Source organism: Pan paniscus, chromosome 17, assembly GCF_029289425.2.
Source record: "Pan paniscus chromosome 17, NHGRI_mPanPan1-v2.0_pri, whole genome shotgun sequence".
Classification (NCBI taxonomy): domain Eukaryota; kingdom Metazoa; phylum Chordata; class Mammalia; order Primates; family Hominidae; genus Pan; species Pan paniscus.
In genome coordinates this window covers 53,809,108-53,827,053 of record NC_073266.2, presented here as the reverse complement: position 1 = coordinate 53,827,053, position 17,946 = coordinate 53,809,108, and the positions used below count along the sequence as shown (strand labels likewise).

General features: G+C 41.7%; 1 protein-coding gene and 1 long non-coding RNA gene across 17 annotated transcripts in view; one reads left to right on the top strand and one right to left on the bottom strand.

Moving 5' to 3' along the window:
* The window catches only part of FHOD3 (formin homology 2 domain containing 3), a 482,704-nt gene that overhangs the window by 348,985 nt on the left and 115,773 nt on the right, over positions 1-17,946 (bottom strand). The gene's annotated exons all lie outside the window — the stretch shown is intronic.
* On the top strand, positions 778-16,432 carry LOC117976750 (uncharacterized). 2 transcript variants are annotated; one of them, XR_004667508.3, is made up of 5 exons: positions 778-7,674; positions 9,060-9,289; positions 10,290-10,453; positions 13,481-13,647; positions 15,902-16,432. It is a non-coding gene; the product is annotated as an uncharacterized LOC117976750 (long non-coding RNA). The 2 variants fall into 2 exon arrangements; XR_010110112.1 differs by having other exon boundaries at positions 13,481-16,432.

Sequence of the window (17,946 nt, the reverse complement as noted above, 5' to 3'; positions counted from 1 at the left end):
TTCCCACTTAAAGGATGGTCATATCACAGTTTCCTTTTATAGTATTACATAACCCAAATTATAGTGATAAACCCATCTCTAAACCATATGTTAGTGGCTTTAAAATTACAACAAAATGTACATTGTCCAAGTACTGCAGAATCTGAGATTTGGAAGGGACCTTAGAGGCCACTAAATTCAGCTCTCCACCCACTGAAGCCATAGCTTCAATGCAGCCATCAAGGCTGCTCATACCCAAGTCAAATCTGTCCACCAGCAACCTCTACCCACAAAGGCAGTACTGCCCTCAGGAGCTACCTAGAATAGGCCTGCTCCTTCCTCAGGACAGACTTGACCGATGGAAACAGGCTTGCACACCCATGTGTCAGGTTTTCAGGCCAGGCTTCCCAGTCCCTCTTACCATCCAATACTTTCCTCCTGCATTCTTTCCAGGACACCTTCCAAACAGTCAGGGCCTTCCTGAGATATGGCTTACAGAGCATCACAGCTGTGGGCACTCCGTGTCCCTTTAACAGAATATAAAGCTTTATAGGCCATCTTCTCCTACAAAGCTTTATATTCTATAAATGTAGTCAACTAAAACACATAGATCTTTTATATAAATGTTTGTTCAACTTTCTTTCCATACTCATATAATAAAATTTTTAGCCCAAGAGGCAGGACATGCATTTCCATTACGTTTAGCCTTTTTAGTTGATTTCAATTTATCAAGATCTCAACTTTGTGATATATAACATATCAAGTATTTCTACCACCTTTGTCCTACAACATGTTAGCTATCCCTATCAGCTTTGTATCGCTTGAAGTTGTATTGAGTATGCCCTCTAGACAGAGGACACTGATTTTTTTTTTAATGAAAACATGGCAGGTTTTTGGCATCCAGTTGGTCTGCCCATTCCATTTTGATAACTCAAAACAATAACAACAGATTGTTTTTAAACAAATAGTGACTCCATCTAACTCATGCTAACGTCTAGCCCAAACAGATATTTACAAGAGTCTCTTGCAAATCTATTCCACAAAACTAAATCTACTAGCCCAATATTATCCCCAATATGAGGTTGGCTTAGTAATACTCACTCCTAGCTAACCCATATTCATTTCTGATAATTCCACAATCATTTAGAAATGCTCACGACTTTTCTGATTCAATTTTTAAAAATTACTTATTATCTATCATGTAATAGATTGTATAGATTTTACTAGAGATCACTGTCAGACTTGCAGGAATTAAACATTTTTAAAATTTTAAAAATTTGTTTGGCTGGGCACGGTGGCTCACGCCTGTAATCCCAGCACATTTGGGAGGCCGAGGCAGGCGGATCACCTGAGGTCAGGAGTTCCAGACGAGCCTGACCAACATGGAGAAACCCCATCTCTACTAAAAATACAAAATTAGCTGGGCGTGGTGGTGGGCACCTGTAATCCCAGCTACTCAGGAGGCTGAGGCAGGAGAATCGCTTGAACTCGGGAGGCAGAGGTTCTGGTGAGCCAAGATCGCACCACTGCACTGCAGCCTGGGCAACAAGACCAAAATTCTGTCTCAAAAAACAAAATCTGGCTTATTTGCCCAACCCTAGTCTTGTGGCAAATGGAGATCATGCACAATGAAATAACCTGTAATTTAGATCATTAACACCAAGGGGCTGGCATAGTCCTATATCTTTGTTCTCTTTCAAATGAAGACCCTTCAACTGCAAGAAGAGATGAAAACGTATCATTCTGAATCTTCAGCTTCACACCCAGAACCACAAGATCTCTGGAGAGAAGCGCAGAGGTTTGGTGCCCACATGAGGTAACAGGCGCCCATTCCCATCAGTGAGCTTGCAGAGTCTGGTCGAACACTCCACCCCAACTTGAGAACAAGCCCCAGAAGTCCACCCACAGACCTGCCCGCAGATCTGCTCTCACCAGGCCTGCTTCTCACTTTTTCTTGCTGCAAAACAACAAGATTCCTCCCTAGTGCCAGCAGTTTCATGCTATCTTCTGGGTGGTGCAAGGAATAGCGGAGGCCTCTCCCCCAAGAAGTGCTTCATGTCTTCACACAGCTCCATGGGTGCGGAGATGCTCCTCCTTCTGGCCCTCAGTTCTGCCATGTCTCCTTTCTGCCGTTCTGCATGTTCATTTCCTTTTCATCTTGATCTCCTGATTAGTTCTCCAATCCTAAGAATTCCTTATCTGTGCTAACAAGCTAAAAATAGTCTTTAAAGCTGTTCTCTTCTCCCATGGCAAAGGAATGAACTTCGCATGTGGCAAATAAAAATGAAGACTGCTTCAAAAAGGCAGATGGAGGCTCCTCTTTGACATACTAGCTGTCCATAAGAACTAAGAGTCCCACATGCCCCCACCCGTACCTGGAGCCTTCCATAGGAAACTGGGTGTTTTCTACACCCATTGCTGGGGCTCTAAATCTCATTAATTATAAGTCTACTTAGTTCTTCACTTCTCTTTTCCTACTGAAGTTTACGAATTTAAGACTGGCAGCAATCATATTATACAAGGTATCACTCCATCCCCCTCAGACAGACACAGCAGACACACACAACATTCTAAGGAAGCCCAGTGTCTCACTCTCACAGCACAGTAATCCACAAAGGGGACAGTCAGTCTGCCATGCTACTCTGCCAGACTTCCTGGTGGCAGGGACTTCTGGGGAAAACAATCCTCAATTTCTCATTGGACCTCAAGACCGTTCACAAGCTGCCACTCCCTAGACCAAAGCTTCATGAGGCAGTAGAGGGTACCTCTATCTTTACTCCAAGCAATGACGACAGTGGCCCCTTAATTAACACCCCCGACTGACTGCTGCTAAAACATATTTCAAGTTTCACTCCAGAAGCTTGGCGTGCCTAGCCAGCCCACACTGTCATCTGAAGATGTGTTTCCACAATCCTGCTTGAAAATGTTGACACCCAGTGACCCCATCTCTCTGGCCACAGCTAACCGGACCAGGAAGAACACCTGACCTAAGGGAACCAATCAAATTCCTCCTCTGAAGAAATATCCTGAAGTTGGAAAAAATAGTCAGTGATGGTCCCTGGAATGATCATTCTGCTGTCATGTTCAAAGAGCAATAAATTCTTAGAGGGCCCAGTCAGCAGAGAAAGTCAAGAGGTGTGGCACTTGCCTTAGGAAAAGAAGGGATGAGAGACCATGTGACAAGACAGGCAGACAGACAGACACAGATGCCTGGCTCTCAAGAACTTCTGTTTCACATCCCACCCCCAGCCCCGCCCTCAGAAGCCTCATTGCTCTTCTGGCTCCTCTTTTCCACAACACCCCTGCATCCTTGCAGTAAACCTCCCATACACTTCACAGGCCGGAGTGGGACTGTGTTTCTCACAAGAGAGCATAAGCCTCCATTCTTCCTCCAAAGATGGAGGAAGGGGGCATTTTGCAATTTGTCAAAACAAAACAACAAAGTAATGGCCTCATCAACAAAAAATCCTTTAACGCTTACTACACAGACATGCCTACCACTTTAGAAATGCTAGAGGACTCGGGGAGAGTATAAATATGATTCCTGCCCTCTAAGAATTTATCATCTGCTTGGGGAGTCAAGGTCAAGAGTAATCCAATAAATAATGAAAATTTTAAGGCATAATACATGCCTTAGAGGCGAGCTACAGAATAACCAAGAACCACAGCTATCAATGTTCCTGGCAGAGGCTAGCCAAGAGGACAGAGAAGGTGAGCAGAGAACGCTTCACTCAGGACCTAGGAGAATGCCTAGAATGTGGAAAGTCAGGAAAGCTAACACATAAAATGTTAACATTTCCTAATTGCAAGCCAAGGAAGATACATATCTACAACATGCCTTGTTCAAAACCTATTTTGTATCCTAATTTCTAAGAATTTTCAGAAATGATTTTTTAAAACTAGCAATTACGTTCATTATGAATAAAAAATACATCCAGTGACAGTGCCTGCAATAGTTCCTAATTTACAATGACTTATTACCCATGTATCACATTTTTATGGAATCATTTACATATCCATTCATCCATCCATCTACCCATTTCATAAACACTGACTGGGTGTACCAGGCTCTAAGACGGGCACCAGGAGTGCAGACATGAAAAAAACAGTCTCTCGATCCATGAAGAACCCTTAAGCCATTTGGAGAGTGATCCATAGCAGCCACTGGTTGCAACCCATTATTAAATCCGCAAGAGTGAAACTGATAAAGATCTGGGAAAGAGAAATGAAGCAACTCAGTTTTGCCTGAGGAATCTGGAGAAGTCTTCCCCAACTTAATAAAACTTGAACTGGATTTTGCCAGAAAGAAAGAAGTTCTCCCTTTGGGAAGAGGGATGAACACTGCTATGTTATTATATGAAAACACACAGCATTCAGGGATGGAGAGGGGCCACCTGTAGGACTGGCCTGAGAGGTGATGAGAGACTGGCCACAAGAGAGGACATACCAAGATTCATATTCTGCAGACAGTGGGAACCAAGAAGGATTTTTTTTTTTTTTTTTTTTTTTTAGAGAAGCAAGATCAGCTCTAGTTTTAAGATGAATTCCTCTGCTAGCAGTGTGATCTTTCTCATCTCGTAGTTACCATATTTAAAATCTATGGCTCCTATCTTCTGTGACTAATTGCTATTCAACTTGCTAACTGCTTTTCTTTTAAATATAAGATCTCCATTATTCTAAGTACATATATATTTTGGTTAAGTCTTGGAAGAACTTAATCACTGTCTCAAATCTTCTCTTATATTTTTCTTAGAAACACACCTCGACTCAATGTGTGCCTTATTTAAAATGGAAAAAGCAAAGGCTGTGAAGACAGCCCTGCATTCAAATCTTAACAGTACCACTCCCTGGTTGTGTGTGCTTACTTCTAAGAATAATTCCTATCTCACTGGTTGGTGGTGATGATTAAACAAAACCATTTATAACTATGTGACTTGGGGCACATTCTTTGGGTTTTATGGAAAATGAAGATAATAACGGAACCAGTCACAGAAGGATTGTAAAGACTAAATGAGACAGAACAAGTAAAAACACTTACACTAAGCTCATATGTGACAACTTCAGTTACTAATACAGTGTATGAGAAGCGACTAGCCCAGTGCTTACAACAAGGTAGGAATTGAATGAACATTAGTTCCTTCCTTCATGCACATGTCTATGCTTTCTGCTTTTGGGGTATTTTGGGCTCATTTCAATGTATGTGGGCACTTTCAAAGCATCTAGTTAATGGAGGGGGAGCCCACCACACAAGGCACTTGGGCACCTGCTCCCCCAGTCCCCACAATTCCTCAGGCTCTGCTCACTTGTGTACCAATCTCATGGTGATTTTCCACTGACATCTCCATGGCTTCTTCCTGGAAGGCAAGGGACAAATCTTCTTAACTGGTATCACCAAGACCTAGCTAAATGCTGTCAGCACCCATGAAGGCATGGGCTCTGCACCACAGTCCCAGGTTCACCAATTACCAGCTGCATCACCCCCATTAAGTTACCTAGCCTATCTGTGCCCCAGTTTCCTTATTTGAAAGATGAGAAAAATAACAACCCCTACCATGTAGAGCTGCTGTGAGGATGAAATGAAATAGTGTGTGAAGGCCGGGCGCGGTGGCTCATGCCTGTAATGCCAGCACTTTGGGAGGCTGAGGCGGGCGGATCACAAGGTCAGGAGATCAAGATCATTCTGGCTATCATGGTGAAACCCCGTCTCCACTAAAAATACAAAAAATTAGCCGGGCATGGTGGTGGCCACCTGTAGTCCCAGCTACTGCAGAGGGAGGTTGAGGCAGAGGAATGGCATGAACCCGGGAGGCAGAGCTTGCAGTGAGCCAAGATCACGCCACTGCACTCCAGCCTGGGCTACAGAGCAAGACTTCATCTCAAAAAAAAAAAAAAAGAAAGAAAGAAAGAAAGAAATAGGGTGTGAAGTGCTTCCCAGAGTTGCAGCACAAAGTCACATGCATATGTGTCTATGTACATATATATATCTATTATTCCAACTACCAATTATAGGTACACACTCAACACATGCCCTCATTTACTGAGCATTAACCATATACATATATTAAATATGCATGACTGGTGCTAAAGCAACAATTCAGTAACAAGAATTTTCATTAAAACAAACTCAGATCAAAGCATCATGTTTATACACTTTTTAATTTTTCCTATATTAAATTATTTTGGAGTCAAGCACCACTGTTGGGGTCTCTTTTTTTCCCCACTATCTTTACTAAATGAACATAACCTTATATTCATGGATCTGGCCACTTTTGCTATTATTCTGATTGTTCTTACTTTTAATTGGCTTTGAATTAAAGGTTGTTAGAACATAAAGCTTTTCTTAAATACAAATTTTAAAAAGCTGGGTGACCTACACTCCACATTTCCATCCCTCCCCTTCCTTGATAAGCTATGTTAGCCATTCTACGTCCCTTAACTATAATATAGGGTCCCTCTTTATCCATGGGAATGTATTCCAAGACCTCCAGTAGATGCCTGAATCCTTGGATACTATGCATACTATATTTTTTGTATACATGCATACTTATGATAAAGTTTAATTTATAAGCTGGGCACAATAAGAGATTAGCAACAATAACTAATAAAAGACAACAATTGTAACAATATACTGTAATAATGGTTATGTGAATGCAGTCTCTCTCTCAAAATATCTTATGTACTGTACATCTTAGCAACCTCAGCACATAATTTTTTTCTTTCCTTATTAAGTCAAGAATTTTTACCTTTTCCCTAGGGGACGCACTTTATGGCTTCTCTTTGGCTTATCTGAATTGCCAGCATTACTAGTCTTGTGCTTTGGGGCCATTATGAAGTCAGATAAGAGTTACATGAACACAAGCACTGCTGTACCACAATGGCTCCGATGTGATAACTGAGATGGCCACTGGGTGACTAATGGCCAGGTAGTGTATGCTGCACAGAAATGCTGAACAAAGGGATGATTTTACCTTAGGGACAAGGGCAAGAGATTTCATCATGCTACTCAGAACAATAGACAATTGAAAACTTATGAATTGTTTATGTCTGGAATTGTCCGTTTAATATTTTTGGACTGTAGTTGACCACAGGTAACTGAAAGTCAAACTGTAAATAAGGGTAGACTGCTGTAATTCTTTATTATAGAACATTAATTTACAACGGAATATAGTTAGAGTGCTATTTCCAGTAAATGATCTGATGATTCATTCATTCAACAAATGTTTATTGAGCCTTTCTTTGCACCAGACCCCATTCTAGGTGCTCAGGACACCACAGTGAGTGACCCATCAAAAGGCTCTGCCCTCACATACTGACATTCTACCAGGGAAGGAGGAGGAGAGGGGACAAGACAATAAACATGAACATACCCAAGTCAATCACAGTCAGGCAGTTCTGTTATAATACAACATACACGTTGCTAAAAAAAAATCTCACAATAACACCAGAAGGCATACGGGGAAAAAAGAGAGGAGCCTAATAAAAGCACAGCACAGTTTTATACACACTAAGTGGCTTAGAAATACATAAATACTACAAAAAATATGGCACTGTACTGTGAAGAAACCAAAGTGTGCTTGTGGAAGTGGGCATCGGAAAGGCTTGTAATTGTGGGACGGATGGAGGATTATCAGGAATGAGAATATTGGAACTCCGCATGTGGATGAGTGTGGCTCAAAAAATGAGACATGAACTGAGGTAGGTGGGAGATGCTTTAGGTGTGTGTAGGTGTGTGTTTTGTGTATTGCTATGTGGCTTGGTTCAACTGAAGGCAGTTTTCTGCATTCACCTAGAGCTTCTGCAAACAAAATTATACCAGCAAATGTGAAATCCATGTTATGCTCAAATTGTCCCCTAATATGTCAATCATGTTGAAACAAATATGGGTTTTACAAACAAGTGTTATACAGAACTGAGTGTATAAGGGGATGATTGCCGTGAAAAACAACAGCAGGATAAGGAAACAGAATAGGGATTCTTGTTTTATTTTTAAATATGTTATTCTATACCACTGTATTCATTCTATACCACTGTTAGTAAAAAACCCACGTATCAGTTGCATTTATGTAAGAGCCTGCAATCATTTCTCTTTCTTGTTCTCATGTCATTCTTCTTCCACCTTCAGAAGTGTGTACTGTTGACACATGGTGCTTCGACACTATGCTCACTGCACACAGCCCCTCTATGGAGCCTCCAGGTACTTCTACTATTGTTCACTATAATAAGGCAAGGTGGCTCGATGCATTGAAATGGCAGCAGAGGTTTTCCAATGCAGACCCCCTCCGCAGCATCCACCTTCTTTCTATTCTCAGAGTGTACTTAGGAATTCTCATCAGATTCACCATGACAAAATGTTGTTAGATGACCTTGCTTTTGTGGTGAAACAATATGCTGAGATGACATCAGCTGTTCTGTGTACTTTGAGATCTTCACCCAAATTCAATTCAGACCATTTCCAACCTCCTTTTCCACACCTGCTCATTTTCTAGTCAAACCCAATCTGATCTCCAATGAGATCCTAAAATTGTAATCATGGCATTAAATCATAAAAATTATAGCTTTTTAAAAATCATAAGTGTATATTGCTCTTATCAAAGTTTTCATTACTTAAAAAATTTGAATTCATAGCAGAATAGCATAGCATAGCAGAATGAGGATTTGAACATGAAGTTTGGGGGGGTGTGAATCGAGGGCAGGGGAGGAATCAAGGGTGAGGGGGACATGTGTACCTCCAGGAAGCAGAGCTCCAGGAATGGCAGAGAAACTGAAACCACGAAGGGGAATGACCTAGGAAGGAGACAACAGGAGCACTCTGGTCTGTCATTTCTCAACCTCTTGCTGGGAGGTTTCCTTTCTCACATTAAAATGGTGACATGGTAAAATGTTAACACTTTTCTGCTCAGTTTCAAAAATACTAAAATTTTCAGCTGATTGCTCATCTTCCTGATACACCCTTCCTACGGGTTTGATAAAAATGGCTTCAGTCAATGCTTAAATTAATCAGATTTAATTTATCAAATGTTTATTTAAGGACGCTAATTAACGTTTTCAAAAATAAATCAAATCCTTTGTTTCTCAAAAAGGCTTTCTCAGCCAGGGCTACTGCTGGGGCACTGGAGAAAAGCAGCCCCTTAGGTCAGCCTGCAGAGTGAGGTGGACCTCAGACCACATTCACATTGATCGGCTGCAAATTGCTGGTGGGAAAGGGAATTAGAACAAGCCCTATGGAAGGCAATTTGATATCATCTATCAAAATTGCAAGTACACAGACCATTTGACCCAGCAATCCCACCTCCAGGAATTTATCCTCCAGGTAAACTTATACATGTGCAAAATGTCATATATGCAACGTTATTCACTGCAGCATTGTTTACCATGGCCAAGAATAGACAGCAGACTAACTATCCTTCAACAGGGGATAGGTTACATAGGATTCCTATATACATGGAACTGAATATTATTCAGCTGTTAAGAAATAGGAAGCTCTTTATTTACTAGTATAGGAAGAGCCCCAAGAAATAGTAAATGAAAAAAAAGTATATATGGTATGTTACCTTTATTTTTAAAAGGGAGCAAATTACATATATTTGTCTTCATCCACAAAAACATGTGGGAATTAATAACAAGGATTACATGTGGCGGCCAAGTGGGAAGTTTGAGGGAAGGAAGCAGAGAGCAAAGTCGAAGGTGAGAGGGAATAACAACATGAGATATTTTACTATAAATCACTGTATACTTCTCAAAGTTGCAACCATGTGAACGTGCCACCTTTTCAAAAAAATTAAATATGGAGTTTAATTAAATAGCTTTTTAAAATTAGAATAAGGTTTGTATACATTGTTGAAACATCATTGCCACTCCAAAAGTTATGACTGCCTCCCAGTCCAGGAGAGAGGGCTTTGGGGTGCTATGCTGACTCCTTTACAGGTCTCTTTCTTCAGGTACCCACTCCCCCACACTATAGACTGCCTATTCACACAGGGGCTGCCACCCAGGAACCAGCATGGACCTGCTGTCCCCTAGAACCGGCATGTGATCCCAAACTACCACAAACATTCATGGCAGTCCCAGCTGGATTTCCAGGTTGCAAGTCACTGTTCTTTTCTTGTTGACTGCTGATTCTGGAGAATTATTTCAAAAAATCTGCCAGCAACACCCCTGGACCCAGAGCTACCTTTATACGTTTTCAACAGTATATGTCACCTTTACCACTATGAAATGTTTTCTAAAGAGAGAAAAAAAGTTAAGCCAATCACTATCGTCTTTTTCATTCTAAAATGGAAGCCATAAAAACCAATCATATGCAATCTCAGTTTTGTTTTAGGCTGCAAAGTTTAACATCCTTGAAATATCAACTCAAACTCTTGGATCAACTGAAGTAAAGTTTTCAGAGCCAACTAACTTTATAAGAATAAGAACAGTCTTACAAAAGAAGCGATCCAGATGCCTCATTGGTGACTGCTTGAATGAATATTTGGTAAATTCAAAAGTATCTTTTTGTTATCTAAGCATAAAAGTTAGACTTAGTTCAATTTGTGTGTATTTCCCTACACGTGACTATCATTGTGGCAAGCTACCCTAATCCATATTTCCATTTTAAAAAATGTTTTAGTTTTTGAAACACGCCCAGGAGCACATTGTTTTCAGCTTATTACCAGAATAAGTTCAACCAGAATAGTTTCAACTTTAGAGAAAACTAAAAACAGTTCAAGCACCCGAGTGCCAATTCTAAGACCTCTGACACTCTTTCCTGATGGCCACCACCAGACTTTGGCTGAGTCATGGCCAAATTTAACCTCACCATTTGTCTTCTGGGTAAGAGAGGGTGGGGGTGAAAGAGACAGCGATAAACATAAAAAATCCAGCACTACTGAGGAGTCAACAGCTGAAATGAAAGACTAACAAGAGATGTCTCCATTTACTATTTACACTCCTCAGATCATAAGCCTTCCTGCTTATTATCCTGCACTGCCACCAGACAGTCCCCCATGGTCAGAAAGCCACCAGAATGGGCAAGGAATGTATCAACCATCTACGTGAATCACAGATAAGCTAAAAGAAACTGGCCAAAAACTAGCAGTCCCACCTGACCCCTCTCCCAGAAGATGGTTCTTACTTTAGGCAAACACTGCTCTTAAAAAATCCTATAATAAGGGAGTGAGAAATACTTAACATCAAATTTCTACGCAGTGTCATCTAAGGGCTTGTCCCGAGCCAACAAGGGCTAGCCATATGCAAAACTATTAGCTTATATAAGATCCTCATATCTCACAGTCACCTCCCGAGGCAGCACACAGACACTGGTGCATCACCAGGTATGGGCAGGCTGGCACTTAGAAGTTCTTCAATCACACAGAAGGGGTGCTACAGTGTCAGGTGGCAAGTGAGAGAGGAGACTGCAGATTGGCTCAGATGGAACGATTCATTTCCTGGGTGTTCGCAGCTGGTTTATGACTCCAAGGTTGTAAGTTTTGGCCCACATGACATCTGACTGTATCTGATAGCCACAGACTATACCCTCAACTGTAGCTCGTCTGCTAACAAGTGTACACCATCAATTAATTCAACAGTGACATGTGCCTGGCGCTGTCACAGAGGCCCGAGAGAGTGTGGACAGATCAGTATGAATCCAGTACAACTGTAAGGAATGCCCAGGGCACACTTCCTCCCTTTCCAGGCTCCGCATTCCAAGAGAAGCTCAGCTTCATAAAACATTGAGTCCAAGAGGAGACAGAAAAGTTAATCAAGTGTAACTTAGCAGGGTAGCCGGTTGGGAGGCATCAGATGCCTCCGGAAGTCATGGAAGCCAATACAGTATCTTCCTCAAGGAAGTGGCAAAGCTTTTCTCAGTCCTACTTTAGGTCTGCCCAGTAGACCATGCTCCAGAGCTAGCGCTCCTCAGCAGGCTAGCTCCCTGACTCAAGGATCTACTCTTCTTGATATGGAAAAAAGGGTAAAAGAGAGCGCACTTCCTTCCCTTCAGCTGTGTTCCTCCCTGGCCACAGGTGGCCACATGAGACAATGCTGGCCCAAGGAATCCCTCCAGTCTCTGAGGTCTGTCAGACACACTAACTCACTATTTATAGATGCCCCATTCACCCACTACTTAGGCACTTAAAAGAGCATGGGTTAGTCCCAAACCAGTGTCAGCACAGATGCAGGTTTGCTTTCTGCGTTTGCTCTTACAGTAAACCTAAAAATTACAAGTAACAAGTTGCTACAGGGTTCCTATTGAATATCAGCATTCTTTCCTTCCATGGTTTATATAAATTCATGAAAACATGTGTGAAGCATCTGCCTTTTTATTTAAACAGAAAGCAAGAGCTCAGATTGCTGTGCTGTGGCATTTTATGTACAAACCCAACAGCTAAACTGGGAGCTCCATCCTTGGGAGGGGCACACTAGAGTTGGGTCACTACAGCTGCCCTGGCCACCAGCTGTCCAGGAGGCCTCCACTTGAACTCAAGAGGAATAGTCAACAACAGAGCAAAGCCAAATAGAGAAAAGTGGAATAATTCCTTTTGCCTGCACAGCTCAAAGTAAGATTCCAAAGTACCCTCTGACCAAGGAGAAGACGGCAAATTATAATTATTTTAAAATTCCTTTGAATGCATCCAATGTTATTTCACAACATTTTCCTTGAATTTGATACTTGGTAAAAATTTAACATGTTTATAGCCAGACCTACTATAAAAGTAATAGACCATGATTTTAACATTGTAAGTTCTTTTTAGAACCATACACTTTTTTTACTCTTCCCCTCCCACTGTGTTAATTCCCCCCAGACCACTATTTTAGTCTTATTTATGAAAATAAAATTCCCATTTATAGAAAGAACACGCAGATTTATTTTATTAATTTTATTTTTAGACAGGGTCTCACTTTGTCGCCCAGGCTGGAGTGCAATGGCGCAATCTCGGCTCATTGCAACCTCTGCCTCCCGGGCTCAAGAATCCTCCCACCTCAGCCTCCTAAGTAGTTAGAGCTACAGGCACACACCACAATGCCCAGCTAATTTTTTGTATCTTTATTAGAGACAGGTTTCACCATATTGCCCACGGTGGTCTCAAACACCTGGGCTCAAGAGATGCTCCTGCCTCTCAGCCTCCCAAAGTGCTGGGGTGGTAGGTGTGAGCCACCACAACTGGCAAGAACATGCAGATTTTGATAAAAAGAATTCAACCTGTGACCTATAAGAAAAACTGAGTAGCAAAAGTCAACGTTTTGCCATGTGCCTTCCACACACACTTTCATCATCATAAACCTAAACTCCCATGACCTCAATTTCACAGAAGTACTCCCAAACCTTAAACAATCTAATTCTTAAATACAAAGCTTTCAAACGAACGTGGAATATCTTCAAATTGCTTTTGCAAAAGCAACCCATGAGCTTCCTACAAAATTTCAATGAGAGAATAAAGCATTGTAATCAAACTTTCCACCCCTAAATCTTCACTTGGAATTAGACATTCTAAATAATAACCTCTAAAAAATTCCTTTTCAGAGTACATGAAAATGTGAAGCTGTTATGGACATCTATACTCAGATCACCACAACCACTCTGAATCTAATCAGAAATGGATATGTTTGTCTAAATGGATTGAAGCCACAGCATTTCCAAATTCCAAATGGCAACCCACCCTGAAGGGGCAAGAGTGTCAGCAAATCAAAGTGAGAACGGACAAGTGTCATTTTTGCTGCAAAAACCAAACACTATGATTGCACCTCGTGATATGCAAAATTATATGCATTAATATGCCTAAGACATTTCCTTTTTATTAAAAGTAACATTTTCAGTCTAAATTTCTTAAATTAGTGGTAACCCTTAATTTAAAAACAAAAAGCTCTGTAAACCAAAAAATTTTCCAGGACAGTTAATATAAGTTGATTAGCTGCATTTTAAGGAAATGGAAAGTTGGTAAAAGAAATTAAGGCCAACATTATAATCTTCTCTAAGGCAGTTCATTTACTGAGTGGCTTAATTGTTTTTCAAATATCTGGGGAGGGGAAGTTGGCTAAAGGCTTCATATTTGCTATCGTCCTTTTTTAACAATCCCTCACTAGCACGGAAATATATGGAAGAGCAATATCAACAACAAAGTGTGTGATTATAGAAAGAGGCTTCTAAGGTATATGATTTCATGAAATAAAGCCACATATATATATTCTGATTTCCTACCATTCAACCCAGCAATCCCATTACTGGGTATATACCCAAAGGAATATAAGTCATTCTATTATGAAGACACATGCACATGTTCATTGCAGCACTATTCACAATAGCAAAGACATGGAATCAGCCTAAATGCCCATGAATGATAGACTGGATAAAGAAAAAGTGGTACATGTACACCATGGAATACCATGCAGCCATAATAAAGAACGAGATCATGTCCTTTGCAGGGACATGGAAGGAGCTGGAAGTCATTATCCTCGGCAAACTAATTCAGGAACAGAAAACCAAATACCACCTGTTCCTACTAATAAGTAGGAGCTAAATGATGAGAACACATGGACACATAGAGGGGAACAACAGACACTGGGGCCTATCAGAGGGTGGATGATGGGAGGAGGGAGAGGATCAAGAAAAATAACTAATGGATACTAGGCTTAATACCTGGGTGATGAAATAATCTGTACAACAAATCCCTATGACATAAGTTTACCTATATAACAAACCTGAACACATACTCCCTGAACTTAAAAGTTAAATTTAAAAAATTACAAATATGTGTATATATAAAAAACTGTGCATGTGTATGTACGTGTATGTATGTGTATATATCTCTATATATTCTGATTTCCTTCAGTACTTCTCACCCAAGAGCCAGGGTGGGAGTGGTGGGTGGGAATGAAGTAGAATTGAAGAAATAGATGCCTCTGGCTTTGAACTGCTTGGAAAAAGGAGACTGGGCTGGCAGGAGGAGGCGCTTGTACACTCTTCTAAGGACACAGATGTGGCTTGAAGGCAAGGGAGCAGGGGCTGGCTTTCAAAGGTTTTAAGCGACAAAGTATCCCAATCAGATCTGCATTTCAGAAAGATCACCCTGCAAAGCATATGGAGGAAGGGAGAGCTGGCAGAGAATCCACAGGGAGAGCGATGCAAAAGTCCAACACAAAGGTGCCAAGAGCCCCAGGTTAAGCTGACAGCAACTGGAATGGAGAAAGGACTCATGGGCACAACCTCACAAATCAAAATTACATATCCTTAATAAGCAGAGAGTAGAAACTGAACAAAGTAAGTGCTATTGACCCAATGGCTGTGGAGGGTGTGCTAATGAGCAGATCATGGCTCATTCAGGCAACTGTGTCTGAGGCGCAGGCGACAGCTCCAGGATGTGAATCGAGATGCCCACATGACAGGCCTTACGGACTCGTCACACTTCCTAAATAACATTCAAGCCACCTGTTCATATTTCAGTGTAATCATAGATGGTTAAGAAATGACACCTGGGTGGGCATGGTGGCTCACGCCTGTAATCCCAGCACTTTGGAAGGCCGAGGCGCGCTTACGAGGTCAAGAGATCGAGACTATCCTGGCTAACATGGTGGAACCCTGTCTCTACTAAAAATACAAAAAATTAGCTGGGCGTGATGGCGCACGCCTATAGTCCCAGCTACTCGCAAGGCTGAGGCAGGAGAATTGCTTGAACCTGGGAGGCAGAGGTTGCAGTGAGCCGAGATCACGCCACTGCACTCCAGCCTAGCAACAGAGTGAGACTCCGTCTCAAAAAAATAAATAAATAAAAAATGACACCTATGTATATGATATTCAGCTATTCAATGTGCTTGAAATATGTCTGAAAAACAAATTTGTTTCCAGTTGATTTGAGAGTTAAGCAGTCTGGAAGAGAAAGACAGTCATCTGGTTAGGTCACCAAACTTCATCAATCAAAGACCAAATTTCTTTCTCTCTCTCTTGCAGGGCTGCTGCGGCATGGAAAGGAAAAATGCCACCCTTATTATGTAGTCTTGGAAAAAGAATCACATGCCAATGGAATGAAAATGTCTGCCTGAAATTAAGAATGCAAAAGTGAACATAGTCCAGAGTTTGGCATTTCTTTTAAGATTTGAGAAACATGCTGATAATTTTAATCCTACTGGAAATGACTTACCGTATGACTTAGGTTTCTGCTAAATATAGATTACTGCAGCCTGGTAAATTTTAAAATAATCAACCAATTAAGTTGCCTGAATAAAACAGTTCAAACAAAATGCAGCTGAAAAGGAACCATTTGTCCTCAGTGACAGACCAAATCATGTAATTTAAATTTTAATGACGTATGAATAAATCCTTGCGTGCTGACAAGGTTTTAAGAAGTCACATTTTCTTCTTCAGAACCACTTTTTCTCCCCTTTCTCTTGCTCTCTGACAGCCTAATCAATTCTCACCCTACACCCTATCTCAGCCTCACTGCTCCCTCCTAAGTCAATTTTGCTGATTTGTGAAGAACAAAATGAGATCATAAACCTGACAGATATATATGTGAAATATGATTGAACAAACATCCAGGATGGGCCTCTCCTTTGTGCAAAATGAATTAGCACTAACCACAGAATTCTGGCAGTGGACTCACCTTTATTCTCTTATGGCCCTAGTCATCAGGGTCTTGCCCCACCTCAGCCTGCACTGTCCATGAAAAATGGGCACTCGACAGAGGCCTCACACTTTCCCTGAAACACTGTGAGGCCCTCCGGGTGAGGGGACTCAGAAATAGAGGTGCCCAAAAATCCCCCGCTGTGGTCCTTGCTCCCCAGTTCCCAAACTCACTGCCCCCTCCTGCTAGCCAGGTCCCTTGGCTACTGAGGTGTCCATGTCTTGCCCAAGAAAATGGCCTAAAGAAAAGGGGTTCTGCCCACCCACCACAGAGGGTAAGCTAGAAGTCAGACAGCCCTGCAGGAGCCCCTCCTGCTGCCACAAGCCAAGTGATCTCTTGACAGCTTCAATCTGACCTTTGTGAGTTTCCATTCCCTGTGCCCCCAGAAACCCCCTGCCACCTGTCTGGCAGGCTGTGAGGGTTAAAACTCCTGAAACATCCTACCCAGGCTCAGCCCACAGAATGTGGTCAAAAAACAGTGGGGATGGTGGCTTCTACTGCCGCCACTGTTGCCATCATCATCCCAGGCATCACAGCCACCAGGGGCCACGGGATCATCCCCCAAGGTCCAGCATATAACTGGCACCAATGAATGATGGGATGAGTTGATGCGGGTGGACAAGTGGCTGGGTGGCTGGAGCCTTCAGGTAAGACAGAAGCTTCTGTGGCATGATGGGCAGCAGCTCTCCTTGGTATTGCTGCCACCTTTGGCTCTGGAACTCACTCGGCTAAATGTAATAATGGATGGAAATGCACACTCCACCCTTACGTGTCCTTTATGCACTCTGGACGAAGCAGTAAGTAATAGGAAGAGATGGACATCTGAGGTCAGTAGGATTTGGTTTTCAATCTCAACTTTTAATAGGACTTTTATGTGAATGAGCTTTGCTTTCTTCATCCTAAAACAGAAATAACTTGCTCACTTAGGCTGTCATGAGGAGCAGCTGAAGTCACGGCGCATCCATGCAGCTACTCCTGTGCTTGATACATGACAGGTCCTCAAGAATTCAGTCATCTTTCTTTCCATCTTGTTCATCTCTCCTAGCAACTGCCTACTGTGCCAAATAAGGTGGACCTGCTGAGTTAAATGTACTCAGCTGAAAAACTATAAAACCTCAAGTCCTCTTTTGAAACTCTGAAACTCTTCTGTAAACCTTGCTTCTATAAGCCCAACTTAAAATAATTTTAAAAAATAAAATTTAAAAATTATATAGGCAAATCCATAGAGACATAAGGTAGATTAGAGGTTACATGGGCTGTAGGTGAGGGTAGAATGGGAAGTTATTGCTTAATAGTTACAGTTTCTGTTAGGGAAGATGAAAAAGTTTTGAAGACACTTTTTGGTGATGGTTGCACAAAATGGTGAATGTAA